Source organism: Phoca vitulina, unplaced genomic scaffold (genome assembly GCF_004348235.1).
Source record: "Phoca vitulina isolate PV1807 unplaced genomic scaffold, GSC_HSeal_1.0 scaffold96, whole genome shotgun sequence".
Lineage (NCBI taxonomy): Eukaryota > Metazoa > Chordata > Mammalia > Carnivora > Phocidae > Phoca > Phoca vitulina.
Genome location: NW_022589799.1, coordinates 2,655,054 through 2,671,278, shown reverse-complemented (window position 1 = coordinate 2,671,278; position 16,225 = coordinate 2,655,054). Strand labels below are relative to the sequence as shown.

The 16,225-nt window shown below is 38.9% G+C and overlaps 1 protein-coding gene and 2 non-coding genes across 3 annotated transcripts in view; all 3 read right to left on the bottom strand.

Annotated features, from left to right (window-relative positions):
- The window catches only part of LOC116627353 (myomegalin-like), a 43,202-nt gene extending 26,994 nt beyond the window's left edge, over window positions 1-16,208 (bottom strand). Inside the window, exons 1-2 of the mRNA XM_032397114.1 lie at window positions 16,142-16,208; window positions 15,760-15,897 (exon numbers count right to left, since the gene is read on the bottom strand). The gene's annotated coding sequence lies outside the window, so the exon portion shown is untranslated. The remainder of the gene's footprint in view (window positions 1-15,759; window positions 15,898-16,141) is intronic.
- Window positions 8,151-8,224, bottom strand: TRNAN-GUU. Its single transcript has one exon. It is a non-coding gene; the product is annotated as a tRNA-Asn (tRNA).
- On the bottom strand, window positions 10,264-10,335 carry TRNAH-GUG. Its single transcript has one exon. It is a non-coding gene; the product is annotated as a tRNA-His (tRNA).
- Window positions 16,209-16,225: the final 17 nt, after the last annotated feature.

Sequence of the window (16,225 nt, the reverse complement as noted above, 5' to 3'; positions counted from 1 at the left end):
TAAGTCTGTTATAGTAAAATAACATTAAAATATTTTAAAAAGAAGTTAAATTGTAAATGTAAATTGGCATAAAGTATAATAGGTAATTTAATTCTCATTGCAGCAATTCAAAGTAAATACTATCTCTATTGTTATAGAGGAGGAAGCTGAAATGTAAAAAACTCAAAATTTGACTGACAGGCCAGAGCTAGTGGAAGAGGCAAGATCAAGCCAAAGTCCCCAAATTCATGTTCTGTGAGACTTAAGATAGATGTTGGATTACAGTGCATGACAACACTGAAATGGGCTTTCACAGCTGGAGAGGAAGATGAGAGAATATTTTCCATCAGTCTCTGGTCAGGACCCTTCAGGGGTCTTTGCTGGGGAGGCAGAGGGGTTAGCATTGAAGCAGAGCTCATGAGCTTCCACAAGCATTCCTTTGTGGGCAGGGGCAGCCTTTAGAGTAACCTAGAGCAACGCTGGGGCTGGACTGATCAATGCAAGACCCTGGTCATGTCTGGTTTACCACTGCCCTGCAGTAGCCAGGGCATGGAATGGTTCCCCTTTACCAGCCCAGGGAAAACAGAAAAGTCCCCCTCTCCATTATAGCTCAGGGACCACTTAGTGATCAGTATAGACCCCAAAGCTGCTGATACTAGGGATGAACTAAATCAACTAAAATGAGTTTAATGGTGAGTGAGAAGTCAGGACTTTGAAATAAAAATCTTATGTGCAACTGACTAAACTCATGAGCTAGGTCTGCAGTTTCCAAAATGGTGGCCACTAGAAACATGTGGTAATTGAACATTTGAAATGTGGCTAGTGCTGAGAAACTGAATTTTATTTAGTTCATAATAATTAATTTAAATTTAAATAGCCACATGGGGCTAGTGGCTACAATGCAGGACAGCACAGGTTACAGAATAATCATATTACCATAAAATCATTTGCTTTATTTCCCTGTAGCAATAAACAGATTTAATAAGATCTCACACTCCAGAACAATTCTGAATGGCTTTCTCTACTTGCCTTGATACAGCAGAATGTCAGTTCAGCCCCAGGGGCCATCTCTCCTGCTGCCTCTGCTTCCTCATTAGATCCACACACCTTCCCCAAGGGACTGGGAGCCCCAGCCAGTCCTGCTCTCTCACAGGTGGGGTCTCGGTCCCTTGGCTAGTCACAGGTTCTACCCAGGTGGTGGCTTCACACCTTCCCCCGAACTAACTGATTTATATTCATGCAGCACTGTGTTGGCCCAAGTGTGAGGTGGTGGTCATTGCAGTTTTCTTGTTTTTGAAGGCCCCTGGGAAAAGAGAGTGCAAATCCAGGCTCTGGTTGGTGGGAGACCACATAAAGATAGGCAATCTATGTTAATTAGGTGACTTAAGAATAAGACAGTCATGTCAGCCATTGTGGGTCAGTGGTAGAATTTTTGTCCTATGGCCAGAACACTGGATTTGATTCCCAAGAAGGGTGTTTACTGCATTTTGCAAAGCTAATCTCTCTATTGCACAGATAAGATTGCAGTGTAAGAATGGAAGTCACAGAACTAATGTCCTTAGAGGACAGAGGAGGATGACGCTTTGTGGTAGGACTTGAATGGTGATGGAGAAACAACCTTTAACAGGACCCAAATGGCTGAGCCCAGGGAAGCTCTAGCACCTCAGGGGTTTTGACTCTACATACTATTTTCTCTTCATTCCCCAAGTCCCTTCTGTGAGCAAAAGAGTATCCTGGAGCAAAGCAAAAGCAAAATGGGTCTCCAAGACCCCTCAGAGGCAGGGGGTGAGGCATGAGGAGCAGAATGCGGAAGCAGAGGTTTAAACACAGAATTACAATGGATTTGTTAACCATACCAATAAAGACTGGAACTGTCTTTATTTAAGGACTAAGTTGTCTTCCAGTGGTTCAGGGGCTAAACTTTCCATGGAAGTGTGTCAATCTCAGAATATGATGTATATACAGAGATTAATATAAAATTATATTTAAATATTAGTAGTAAGTAAGGGACTGTGAATGAGTTATCTCACATGAGTTTACTCAAAAAAGGGAGACAGTCATCAGAATGTTGTCAAATAAGTAGAAAGCCAAAAGTATGAAGACACCCAAAATATCATAATAAATACTTGGAACATATTTTGTGTTCTGGGAGGTTATTAATTGTTGATTCAATTTCTTTAATAGATATATGTCTATTCAGATTATCTATTTCTCCTTGTGTATGTTTGGTAGATTATGTCTTTCAAGGAAGTGGTCCATTTCACCTGAGTTATCACATTTGTGGCCATAGAGTTTTTCATAATATTCCTTTATTACCCTTTAATGTCCATGGGATCAGTACTGATGGCCTCTTTCATTTCTTAGATTAGTAATTTGTGCCTTTTCTCTTTCTTTTATTGGTTAGCTTGGTTAGAGGTTTATTAATTTTATTGATCTTTTCAAAGAGCCAGCTTTTGGCTTTGTTGTTTTTCTTTACTATTTTCCCGTTTTCAATTTCATTGACTTCTGCTCTAATGTTTATTATTTCTTTTCTTCTGCTTACCTACGATTTAATTTGTTCTTCTTTCTCTAGTTTCCTAAGGTGAACCTACTTTGCATCCTAGCCTAGGCTTTCCCAGGAGAATAAATTTCATTATCAGTTTGACAAACCTTAGCTAATTAAGCAGTCTTTTAATTATTTCTACTCAGTTATAAGAAATGTAAAGTACACTCAGTGTACAGTTAAGAGTTCCTTTATTAATGTAAACCCACCTGAGTAACCACTACCCAGACTAAGGTACATTACATTTCCAGCTTCCTCATGCCTCTTCCCAGGCAACATTCCACAGAGTTAGCCTTCCTTAAATTTCTATTACCATTTAGTTTTGCTTGTTCTTTGCCTTCACACAAATGGAATCAGAAAGTAAATACTCTGGGGCTGTGTGTGTGTGTGTGTGTGCGTGCGCACGCACGCGCCCACGCACAGGGGATAATCTGACTTCATTCACTCTAAACTATGGTATAGATTTATCCATATTTTTTCCATAGGTTTTTATTGTTGTGTGTATTCCATATGATTATATCACAATTTATTTAGTCTGCTCTTGTTGCACATTTGATTTGTTTCCAAATTAGAGTCATTTGGAATAAAGCAATTATAAACATCATTGACATGCTTTTTGGTGAACATATGCATACCTTTCTCCAAAGCAGTGTTCTCCAATAGAAATTTAATGCTAGCCACAAAGTAATTTTATATTTTCTAGTAGCCACATTAAAAAAATAAAAAGAAATAGTGAAATAATTTTTTAAAAGATTTTATTAGAGAGAGAGAAAGAGAGAGAGCGTGAGAGCATGAGTGGGGGAGGGGCAGAGAGAGAGGGAGAGGGAGAAGCAGACTCCCCACTGAACAGGGAGCCCCAACAAAGGGCTCCATCCCAGGACCCTGGGATCATGACCTGAGTCAAAGGCAGATGCTTAACCACCTGAGCCACCCAGGTGCCACTAAGTGAAATAATTTTAATAATATATTTTATTTAGCTTGATATATCCAAAATTTTACCATTTCAACATGTGTCACTGACTTATCAGGTTAGCAGTATGGTTCCAGGCTATTTAGCTAAAATTGGAATTGTTGGGTCACAGGATATATACATATATGCTTATTTCCCTATCTATATTTATATCTGTTATATATTTATATTTACGGTCACTTTAAGTGGATAGTGTCAAATAATTTTCCAAAATTGTTGTACCAAATTACACTCCCATTCAAAGTGAACAAGACAATTATCAGTACATAATTCACTCTCATAAACTGCTGATCTTTAAACAAAGTCTCTCTCCAAAAAATTATATTAAAACAAAATAGGTGAGAGGGGAGAAAAGAAAACACAATCAGAGAATAATGGATCTCTCTCTCTTTCCCTTCTTTCTTTTTATTCCATAAGCTGATATTCTGGAATCTGTAAAAGGACAAGCTAAGCAATCTGCCCTGGGAGCAATTTCACTGGGTCATGAAGGAAACCAATTTCAGTGATTTGGAGGTTTTCTGAATAGAATTGGAAGTTTAGCTAAAAACTGTACATGACAAGTTATTGCTACCAGTGTCCATCTGTTGAAATCAGATTTGTATCTTTTCCTCTTCAGAATTTTTAAGCTCTCAGTGTTTGGTCAAAATTCTGCTTCAAATGGACCCAATTTCACCATGAGAGCCTCAGTTTCTTTTTGATACATCAATTGGATGTTACCACAGGATAATGGTTCTGTACCAACATTTAAACACATGAATATTATTGGAAGCAGGGCAAAAAAAAAGTATGAGTGTAATCACAAATATCCTAAGAAGTGTTGAATGCACTTCATACCCAGTTTCTAGTCAGTATAGGCCTAAACAGGATAATAAGGCTCAAGAATCACTTTGATCAACCTTAGCTAACAGGTGAACTTTTTAATTGACTGATTGATATCTTAAAAGTCCTCACTTCAAAAAGGTAAAATAACTTTTGTATGGCTGGCCAGTAAATTAAAAGGTAATTTTACTGTTCTGGACTATTCTAATTAATAGAATAGTCTTGCTAATCTGTGGAGTATCTAAAGCTTAAGCTGTTTTGTTATTTGAACCAAAGTCAGTGATAAGTTTAAATCACATGTTCTAGTTTAAGAACAACAAGCCAGAATAGAAATTCTCATACATTAAAAACTGGTAAAATTCTTAGCATGTTAGGTTCTTTTTTTTTTTTTTTTTTAAGATTTTATTTATTTATTTGACAGAGAGAGACACAGCGAGAGAGGGAACACAAGCAGGGGGAGTGGGAGAGGGAGAAGCAGGCTTCCCACTGAGCAGGGAGCCCGACGCTGGGCTCGGTCCCAGGACCCTGGGATCATGACCTGAGCCACTTAACGACTGAGCCACCCAGGTGCCCCAGCATGTTTAGGTTCTTAATAAGATATGAGCAATTGCCTTTTTTTTTTCTTTTTCTTTTTTTTTCTTTTCTTTTTTTTTGTAGTAGTAGTAGTTAGAATGGCCACATGACCATGGTCCAGGCAGCATTTTGATGTGAGCAGGGGAAAGTCATTTGATTACTCAGAAATAATAATGTCAGGGAATCACATAGAAAAAGCACAAAATAATTACCTATCAAAGTTGAAAGGAGGGCGCCTGGGTGGCTCAGTTGGTTAAGCAACTGCCTTCGGCTCAGGTCATGATCCCGGAGTCCCGGGATTGAGTCCCACATCGGGCTCCCTGCTTGGCGGGGAGTCTGCTTCTCCCTCTGACCCTACCCCCTCTTGTGCTCTCTCTCTCTCACTCTCTCTCTCAAATAAATAAATAAAATCTTTAAAAAAAAAAGTTGAAAGGAGCCAAATACTCTCTGAAAATTTAAGCATAAATAGTAAAATTTCTTTTTTTTTGGTTGAAATACTTAATTTCTCTTATTTTCAATTCATATAAGTGATTATTAGGATCCAAAAACCAATCTGGGCAGTACCTCCTTTGAATTGTTAGAGACCTAATCTGTCTATACCCTCTAGAAGAAAATAAATTATACCAATTAGTTTCCTTAGAAAACAATTTATAATTATACAATGGAAAAATCTCCTAAAACTACTGGGAATTCTAAAAGAACTAATTGTAGAAAGTAATAACACCATTGAAAGGAAAAGAGGCAATGGCATTTATTAAAAATGCTTATCAGTGAGGAAAATAAAAGGAAATAACTATGTACCATTAAGTGTATGGAGAAGACACACTGCTGGAAATCTGAGTAATTTTGTGATAGCCTTTTCAGTGCAGTAGGGCCTTCTCAGAGTCTTTTGCATTATGCTCACTGAATTTTATCAGTTTTTAAAAATCCATTTTAAGAGGATTTTTTTTTTCTTTTTTTAATAAAAGGATGAACTAGTTAACCGTTCTGGAAATTATTAAACCTTGGTTTATATAAATGTCAGAAGCCCTATTTGTTGACTTAATTGCCTAATTGTAATTACATAAATATCATTTTCCTCCTTTCTTTAGCCTGATTTAAACAGTTGTGAAATTATTCTATCATTTAAGTAACTTCAGTATAGACTACATAAACAGACTAATGGATACCAGAAATTCAGTTTCCTTTCTTTTCTATGATCCCCATTATGTAAAGCAATTTATTAAAGTCAAGAGTTCTTAGGGGAGAATCACCATGTGTTGAGATTATTCTTGTTATAGATAGTATTCCACTTTTGGACCCATAGAATTTTATCTAGTGTTGGATCAGATGTGAACAAATTCTCAACACTGTAGATTCAAACACCAGAAAATACCAAAAACTTCAGGACAAAGAGCCAATCATAAAGGATTCACAGAATAGATTGTCATCTACCATCCAACAGAGAATGGATCCTTATGAACCACCACCCAACAGAGATCATCTCTGGATGTTCATTTCATAAAAGCAAAACCAGAATTCCACACTGATACCACTGATGGGAGAAAATAATTGACAATGTACAAATGAGAAAGAAAAAGTATTGTCCAAGGATTACACATAGTATGTAAAAGTCATAGAGCTCAATTTCTGCTCCTGAGGTTTAACAGAAAAATCAAGGGAACATGAACCAATGGCTCTAACACAAGGTGCCCCTGTCAGATGCAGAATTCTCTTGGCCACAATGATGTGTCTCAGTATGTGACTTTTTGTGGAAATAGCTGCCAAAAACTGTTAAGGAATAATATAACATGAGTGATGGTTAATTTTATGTGTCAATTTGGCTAGGTCACAGCACCCAGATATTTGACCAAACAATATTCTAGATGTTCTGGTAAAGGCATTTTTAGATGAGATTAACATTTAAATCAGTAGACTTTGACCAAAGCAGACTGCCCTCCATAATGTGGAAGGGGCTTCACCCAATCAGTTAAAGGCCTTGGTAGAGAAAGACTAACCTTCCTGAAAGAAGAGAAAATTTTGTCAGCAGAACGCCTTTGGAGTCAAACCATCCATCTATCTTATCTTTCAGTCTGTCTGTCTGTCTATCTATCTACCTATCTATCTATCTATCTATCTACCTACCTACCTACCTACCTACCTACCTACCTACCTACCTATCTATCTATCTGAAGTGCTAAGGATGAATTAGTATGTTGTGTATATTAGTTCTATATTGATTCTGTTTATCTGGAGAAGCCTGACTAATACAGACAACATACTAATTCACCTTGCTATTTATAGAGAGAGAGGAAGAGGGACAAATGTCTGGGACCAGTGAGTTTTTTCTCCCTGGGTAAGCTGCTTGGCACAAAGCTATTAAAGAGGCCCCCACTGGCCAGGCTTCTCTGCCCATGGCTGACAGGTCTCCACAGAAATCAATTACAGTTATATAAAAATATCTTGGCAGTTTAGTTAAGGAGTAGATGCAGAGATATCCTACTGATTAATGCCCACCATGTCATCTGTTGTATCTCCCTGTTAAGTCAGGAAGACAACACTCCCCTTATTAGATGATCAAAGATAAGTGTACAGAAAGTGTGTTGTACTAGCGAGGAAAATTATTCTCTAGTAAGAAAAATAAATTGAACTATAAATTGGTACCACTACAATGGATGGCAAATTTACAGGATTTATTATTTACATTAAAAAATATACTGTAACTACTATGACAGAGCAATTGCATTTATAGGACTCTATCCTATAGAAATACTTCTGTAAATGGCAAAAGATATGGGTACACAGATGATGACTGCAGGATTATTTGATTATCATAAGACCAACTTATTTTTAAAAATAACACATAAAAGGTTAAGTAATGTTACAAAGAAATGCCTTCATCAAAAATAATGCGGAAGATAATAATAATGATGCTCATGATTCTACTGATAGCATTATTGATTGAGCAATTACCAGATCCAGACACATCCCGCAAGATGCTATTACACAGTTGAAAAATTGAGGTACATAAAATTTGTTAATAGCCCAAAGAAACAAGATTCCATTCCACAATACACGCTCTTGAGGACAGATTACATCAAGCCTCTCTTGTTCCTTGTTTCTTGGAACTTCCGCGTCTCCTAACTACGTTTCTTCCTGGCAGATCTTCTGGGAGGTCAGGGAGCTCAAGAAGGGGCCCTTATATCACTTGAAGAGAGGGAAGTGAGGTATCTTGGTCTTTGCCAAGGCGAATCCGCGAGAACCAAACCGATGTAAAAAGGTCCACACCGTCCCTGGGTGGGCTCGAACCACCAACCTTTCGGTTAACAGCCGAACGCGCTAACCGATTGCGCCACAGAGACACGATGCACTCTTTTTCTCCATTGTAATAGAGAGTGATCCCTCACTAAATGCAAGTGGCTACCAAGCTCTGCTGTGTGATTGGGCAGGCTCCAAAGCCTTAGAAAACCGAAGAGATTAGAGTGACAAATCAAGCTGTTCGTCGCGTTTGAAACCGATGCATTAGGGGATTCCGAAACTGGGGCACCCAAATGGCCTCGCCCCACCTTGCCCCTCACCGACCTCAGAAGCCAGAACCTCCGGAGACACCCGGGGCGGCGACCCCACCACCCCTCTACCCACTAGGCTGAGTTGAGGGGGCCCAAGGGAAGCTGAATGCCCAGGGCATTCAGTTAGGACTTGCTGAATTAATGCATTTGAGAGTCTGAACTACAAAGGGACAAAGGCTAGACCGTATATATATGTGTAGTACGTTATGTATACATACACACACATATATGTTTATATATATATATATAAACTCTGATAAACTCTGGTCCTCCACCTGCAGCCACCTCCCAGGAAGCAGCCTCCTAGAAGTCGGCAGATTTGTAGGAAGTCAGGCTTTTAACTCTAGTAAAAATCCAAGAAGCTAAAAAATAAACTTGTGGAACAACTGGCTCAAAATGGCCAGAATCTGATAATAACTTACAGCTTCCCTAATTTTTATCCCCACTGCAACTTAGGAACAACCAGAGAAAGTCAAATATGCACCCTAACCAGTCATACAGGACGCTCAGCTTCTAGTTACCCACCTACAGCTTTCCCATGCCAACAGCCTCCAAAGAGGGTACACCTTAACTCTTCCCTTTTTCCTACTATAAAGCTTTCCCACTCCTCCTGCAGCTTTTGTCTCTTTTAAAATGCAAGTGACCATGGCTGACGCCCTTGCTTCAGCAAGTTCTGTATAAATAGTCTTTGCTTTTCTCCTTTGGTTAAACTTTTAATCCTTTGAAGAACTCTGAGAGCTAAAATAGAAAAATGTTTTTAAAAAGGGGAAGTTCTTTTCAAAATGTTTTATTTTGGTCAATTGATTCCGAAGCCTGCAGTGTCCCATGGGCTGGGCAACAGAGGGACCTACAGTGTACCATCTGTGCAGCTTAAGCTCCGAGCTCTCAATTCAAACGCGTTTTCCATCTTCAGTGGGGTCGATGGGGTCAGTGTGAGGGAGCAGGGAAAGGGTCGGGGCCAAAAGGGAACCTTCAGGAGAATGGAAATAAGTAGGAGAGGCATGGTTGAGGACAAGGAGACCTCCCAAGAGGCTGGTGGAGATGCACTGGCCAGATCCTGAGAGATGAGAATTGTTTTTTTTATTTTGTATCAGAATTGGGGGGGGGGGGAGAAATGGAGAGAGAGGACCTGAGAGAAAAGTGCAAGAACCTGTAGTTGTTCAAGAACAAAGAAACTGTTGTGAATGTTTTTGCATCAAAAATATTAAAGGACACACCAATTGCTAGCAGCCTCATGGTGTGCTATGACGGTATAGTGGTTAAACACCCTGTACTGTAGTTGCAGCGAGCAGGGCTCGAATCTGGATCACAGCAGTATCGGGTCTCCAGCAAGGCTCATTAGGCTGTGTGCTTAAGGTTGTGCTTTGCATTCTATGTGAATTAGACTTCAATATGTACTATTAGCATAAAAATTGGGTTAGAGGAGTAGAGAAGGGCATTAAGTTTAGGTTTTATTAGATTTTATTGTAAAATACCCTGTTGAATACAAACTCATAAAAAGCTTATTGTCATAGTGTCTAAAAAGGCCCCATCAACATCTGAAACCTCTCAACCAGAAAAACGGTTATGCCTACACCATTACATAAGTGGAAACTACAGATGGCACTTTAATCTTTTGGGATAGTTCTGCTCATGCTCAGATATAGGGCACGGTTCTGAAGACCGAATACCTGACCCCAGCTTAGTGCACGGGCGGGTTTCCTCCCGTTCTCCTGATTGCAAAGTATTAGGGGGCCACCGCAAACCCTGATCTTAGGCCACAAAAAGTAGTGAGGGGATTAAAACCAAGGCTAAAACACTTTACCAATTTTGTCAAGAAAGATGCCAGATACTGCCGTGACTCGGATTCGAACCGAGGTTGCTGCGGCCACAACGCAGAGTACTAACCACTATACGATCACAGCGCGCCATAGACCTGCTGGCACTTGGTGTGCCTCCTTTAATATTTTTGATGTAAAAACATCCGCACCTAGATAAAGCTATACAAAATTTCCATCAGACCAGAAACATCAGTACAGCCCTTTTCAACCAATTCCCACCTACTTACTTCGCTTAAGCAAACCATTCTGATTTCTTTTTGTTGTTTTGAAAGGACTTGATTTACATTTTAGCAACAAGTTAGATAAGTAACTTTGTTAACTGGCAATCAAGATTTTGAGCCCAAGAGAAAAGAAAAAATTACAAGGCCCCAAACAGGCATAATCATTGTTATTTTTTTAATTAATTAATTTTATTATTATTTTTTAAGTAATCTCTACACCAAACATGGGGCTGGAACTCACGACCCCGAGATGAAGAGTCAGACGCTCTACCGACTGAGCCAGCCAGGTGTCGCAAATCACTGTTATTTTTAAAGCATTTTTTAAAAAGATTTATTTATTTATTTTAGAGAGAGAGCGAGTAAGGGGGGGCGGGTAGGGCAGAGGGAGAGAGAATCCTGAAGCAGAATTCCGGCTGAGTGTGGAGCCCAACTCGGGACTCGCTCCCTGAACCCTTAGATCATGACCAGAGCCAAAATCAAGAAATGGCCCCTCAACCTACAAAGCCACGCAGACATCATACTGTTATTTTCAAATGAACATTTTACATATGTAAAATAAATAAATTCAGTTACAATCTACTATAGCACTGTGAACTGAACTGATTTAAAAGCAACATCACCCAAAGTTCCATGATTATGCATAGTATCCAGGTTTTTATCTTTAATACCATTCCCTACAAAATGAATCAAGATTTCTTAAAGAAATGACTACTTTCAAGAATGGTGCCGGGGAATTACAGAGTGGCCATGGGAAAGCTTGGATCAGAAGGCAGTGATTCATTAACAATCCACTAGGATCTTTTTAAAAAACACAGCCTGCTTGAAGGAATTCCCACTGGCATGAGTTTGTGCAGGGGTCAGTAAACTATGGCCTGCTGACCAAATCCCACTCAGAGCTTGTTTAGTAAATAAAGTTTTATTGGAACACAACCATACTACTCATTTATGTATTATCTATGGCTGCTTTTGTGTTACAATGGCAGAGTTGAGCAATTTCAACAGTGACCATATGGCCTACAAAGCCTAAAATATTTACTATTGGGCACTTTACAAAAAAAAGTTCGCTGACCCCAGGCTAGTGGATTGAAAGACTGAATTAAGGAATATTGGAGTCAATGAAGTAATTTGCATGCTGAAGTATTTAGGTTCAATGATCATGATATAACTTACTTTAAAATGGTTCAACAAAAACATATAATTAAGTAGATATAAATGGTTCTGATTTCTATCTCCACAGGTTAGTGTTGACTGTTTTTGAAATTCACAAAAGTGAATATATTTTTTTGTGTGTGTCTGGCTTTTTTTTTCCCCATGCAACATAATGTTTTTGAGATGCATCCATGCTGTTGAGTGTATTATTACAGTGTTCTTGATGAGTGTTATTCCTGTGTGTGACCATATAGCTGTTGATGGATACTTGGATAATTTCTAGTTTTGGCCATTGTGAACAAAGCCCTTATACATGTGCATTCATTTTTCAAGTATAAACTTTGTAGTGGAATCGCTGGGTCATGGGATGGGTGTAAATTTAACTTTATCAGGAACTGCCAAACAGTTTTCCAGAATGTGTGTTTTTACCTTGTTAACAGCAACAAGGTATAGATACTCTATATTCTTGTCAGCACTTGGTGTTCTTCCTATTTAAAAGTTTACTGATTCTTGTGAGTGCATAAAGGTATCTCACTGTGGTTTTAATTTGTGCTTCCCTAATAAATAATGATATAAGCATCTTTCCTTATGTCTTTTGTCCATTTAGAAATTATCTTTTGTGAATAAAGCCTGTTCTGGTGTTTTGCTAATTTTTAATGTTTTGGCTTTTATTATTGATTTCTAAAAAGTTCTCTGTCCATTCAATATTTAAGTCATGTTCAGATAAGAATATTGCAGGGGCGCCTGGGTGGCTCAGTCGTTGGGCATCTGCCTTCCGCTCAGGTCATGATCCCGGGGTCCTGGGATCGAGTCCCACATCGGGCTCCCTCCTGGGGGGGGGGGAAAGCCTGCCTCTCCCTCTCCCACTCCCGCTGCTTGTGTTCCTGCTCTCGCTACCTCTGTCTCTGTCAAATAAATAAATAAAATCTTTAAAAAAAAAAAAAATATTGCAAATATCTTTTCCTACTCTATGGATTGCCTTTTTACTTTCTTATGGTGATTTTTGATGAACAGAAGTTTTTAATTTTGATGGAATCTGATTTATTTTTTCTTTTATTGTTAAGGTATCTTACTCTGAGACATCTCTCCTGCCCAAGACTGTAAATAAATTTTCCTACATTTTCTTCTAGAAACTTTAATGTTTTAGTTTTTAGCTTTAAAATTTGTGATTAATTTCCCGACCTCAGCACAATACTTAACCACTTTGGCGAAAGAATCTTTGACTTGCTTGCAGATCACCAACCTCCCAGAAATTTTTATAACCTTTGATGTAAAAACATTCATAATAGTTTCCTGCTCTGCTCTTTGTTGACTACAGATCTTTGTGTTTCTATCCCTCACTCCTCCTTTTGCCCTCTCTTTCCTTTTCTCTTCTCTTCTCACCCACACATCTGAGAAAACCAGAAATACCTAAAACTGAGAAGAAAGATCTGATCAATCTGTGCTCAGGAGCACAGGCTCCGGTTTGTAAATCTGATTCTGCCCTTGTGTGCCTTGGAGAAGTAACTTAAACTTTATGTGCCTCAATTCTTTCTTCTGTAAAATGGGGATAATAAGAGTAGATATGTCATTCTGTCGTTGTTGGCTGTGCCTGAATTTAGTAGCTACTCAATAATTATCATAATCAGTAGAATCATCATCCTCATTATCATTATCCTTTACATTATTTTTGAAAATCATTGTGCTGATATTTTGCACTTTAGTTTTGCTTCTAGAAATTCTTGTAAATGGAATTATGGAGTATGTATGCTGCTGTATTCTGGATAATGTCTCTGAGTTTTATTTATATGGTGGAGTATATCAAAAGTTCATGCCTTTTTATTGATGAATAGTATCCCATTATATGGGTATACCACAATCTGTTTACCAGTGTCCTGATAATGGACACTTGAGTAGTTTCTAGTTTGGGCTATTGTGAATAAAATCACTATGATCATTCTTTTTACAATTTTTTTGGTTTGGACATATGTTTTCAGTTCTCTTGGAAGAATATCTAGGTGAAGAATTTATGGGAATAAAGGGATGTTGGTGTATATTTATGTTTAAATGTATAATAAACTGTAAAACCAAAATGGTTATAACACATTCCCACTAAAAATGTGTGAGAGTTCTGGTTGTTCCACATCTTCACCAAGATTTGGTGTTTTCAGGCTTTCTATTTTAGCCATGCTACTGGGTGCAGTGGTATCTCAATGCAGTTTTAATATCTATTTCCCTAACAACTAATGATATTGAGCACTCTTTTATGTGCTTACTGGCCATATTTTTCTCTCTGAAGTGTCTATTTAAGCTTTTGCCCATTTTAAAAAATGGGTGTTTCAGTTTTTAATATTGATTATAGGAGGTCATTCTAAATTCTGGAGATAGGGTCTTTGTCAGATATGTTTTGTGAATATTTTTTCCCAGTCTGTGATTTGCCTTTTCACTGAATGGTATCTTTAATGAGAAGACATTTTTAATATTTTTATTATTTTATAATTTTAATATTTTAAGTATGAATATTATTAAAGTCTAATTTAATATCAGACTAATATTAGTTTAATGTTTTAAAATCTAATTTATCATTTTAATATTTAATATTGTTAAAGTCTAACTTATCATTTCTCTTTTTACTTTTTTTTGTGTGATATTTACTTTGCTTACCACCAGGTCAAAAGGATAGTCTCATGTATTTTCTTCTAAAACTCTATAGTTGTAGTGTGTATCATTTGGTCTATGATCCAACTCAAATTAGCTTTCACGTATATTGTAAGCTAGGGATTGTAGGTTTTTTCACTATGTAGATATCTAGTTGTTCCAATGCTATTTGTTGAAATGATAGTCCTTTCCCCATTGAATTGCTTTAGTGTCTCTTTTTGGAAAATAATTTGACCAGAGGTGGGTCTATTTTAGGTGTCTCAATTCAGTTCTATTTATATGTACATGTATCTTTCTGCCACTCCCACACTGTCTTGTTTATAGTAATAAACAGCTTAATAGTAAGTCTTCAAGTCTTTCAGGTTTAACTTTTTCACACAGCTCAATAAATTTTGAAATGTGTACATACTAAAGTAGCCACCATACAAATCAAGATCTGTGGTCCCTTAACATCTCTCATTTCATTGTAAGACATATGCCCTCACATATTATGTCTGATCCCTTAGCTAAAGATCCTCTACTGCAGCTTCCAGAAAAAATAAATCTCCAGTTAACTTTAGAGCTGATGGAGAGATGAAATGTCTGCAACACTCAACCATGAATCAAGATTTTTATTGAAAAAAAAAAAAGTTCATTTTCCAGGCCTTTGTCTAGAACAAAATTTTCTATTATTTATGAGCATGAATACAACATTTGGTTTGGAATTCTCTGTTCTCTGTAGGGAGATAAAGTCCAGGGAGGGCCTCTAACTTACTGGACAGATAGTTGACTGTGAGGTTGAAGTTGGAGGCTGAGTAAGAATTGACTTTTATTGTATTAGAAAAGGTGAGGGGGAGATGCTGAGAAAAGGTGTAAGGAAGAGTAGGTTGGAACTAGAAAGTCGAATTTTGGGTCTTGCAGTGATTGTCAGATTTTGTAGAAAGAGGAGTTAGAGGTTACCCATCCAAGGGGCGGGGAACATTAGTGGAAACAACCAATATTTAAAGGCAATTTTATGATGCTTTCTCATTTATACATCATCTTTCTTTCCCATTTTTGTAAAAACGGTATGCTTCAAGTGCTTGTTCTATGACTTTTAAAATGTGTATTTAAATTAATAACTATGAAAATTAAACTATTTATCACGAACATCCTCAATTCATCTTAAATTCAACCAACAGTGCATTTAAAATAAAATGGGCCCAGCCTAAGAGACAAACCCACCTGGCTGAAGTGCAGTTCCTGGGTAAGTGTGATTCTCAACTGTAGTTGCTTTCTCTCGTTTCCCCCACCCCTGGAAGACCTCATTCAAAAAGCACCAGAAACCGTTTACTTTGCTAAGAGATTTTACAGTACTTTTACTTCAAGTAAGTGCATTAAAAAATAAACTTAACCAGTTGCATCCTTGGAATCCACAGAAAGCCCAGGGGGAGACGTTCAAATGCCACAGGAACAGGGGTGCTTACTCACTAGTAGCCAGGCCAAGGCTTTGGCTCCCACTGGAGACGGGAACTCGACTCACCTTCACCAGCGCCAGGACCCCGATTTCATCTTCATGCGGTTTTCAGATGAGGAAAATCGCACGGAGTTCTTCCCTTCCCTTGGCTCTATTTCCACCTCTCCCTCTCTGTCTCTTCCAGAGCGTTCTGGGAACCTAATACTGGGCAGGACCGAAAGGGGAGGCTGCCCTTCTCCTCCCGGTCCCTCCCGCCTGGTCGTCTTGGCAGCTCAGTCGGGCCGGGACGTTAGGGCCCGCGAGTGCGGGCTGCGGGGGCCGCGAGGGCAGCGGGTGCGGGCTGCGGGGGCCGCGAGGGCAGCGGGTGCGGGCGCGGGGTGCGGGGGCCGCGAGGGCAGCGGGTGCGGGGGTCGCGAGTTCGCCGCCCGCGTCCGCGCGCATCACGCACCTGCGCGTCGCCCGCCCGACACACCGAATCGACGCCGCCCGGAGCTGGTCCGCAGGCCGCGCGCAGGGCTGCGGGGCTCGCACC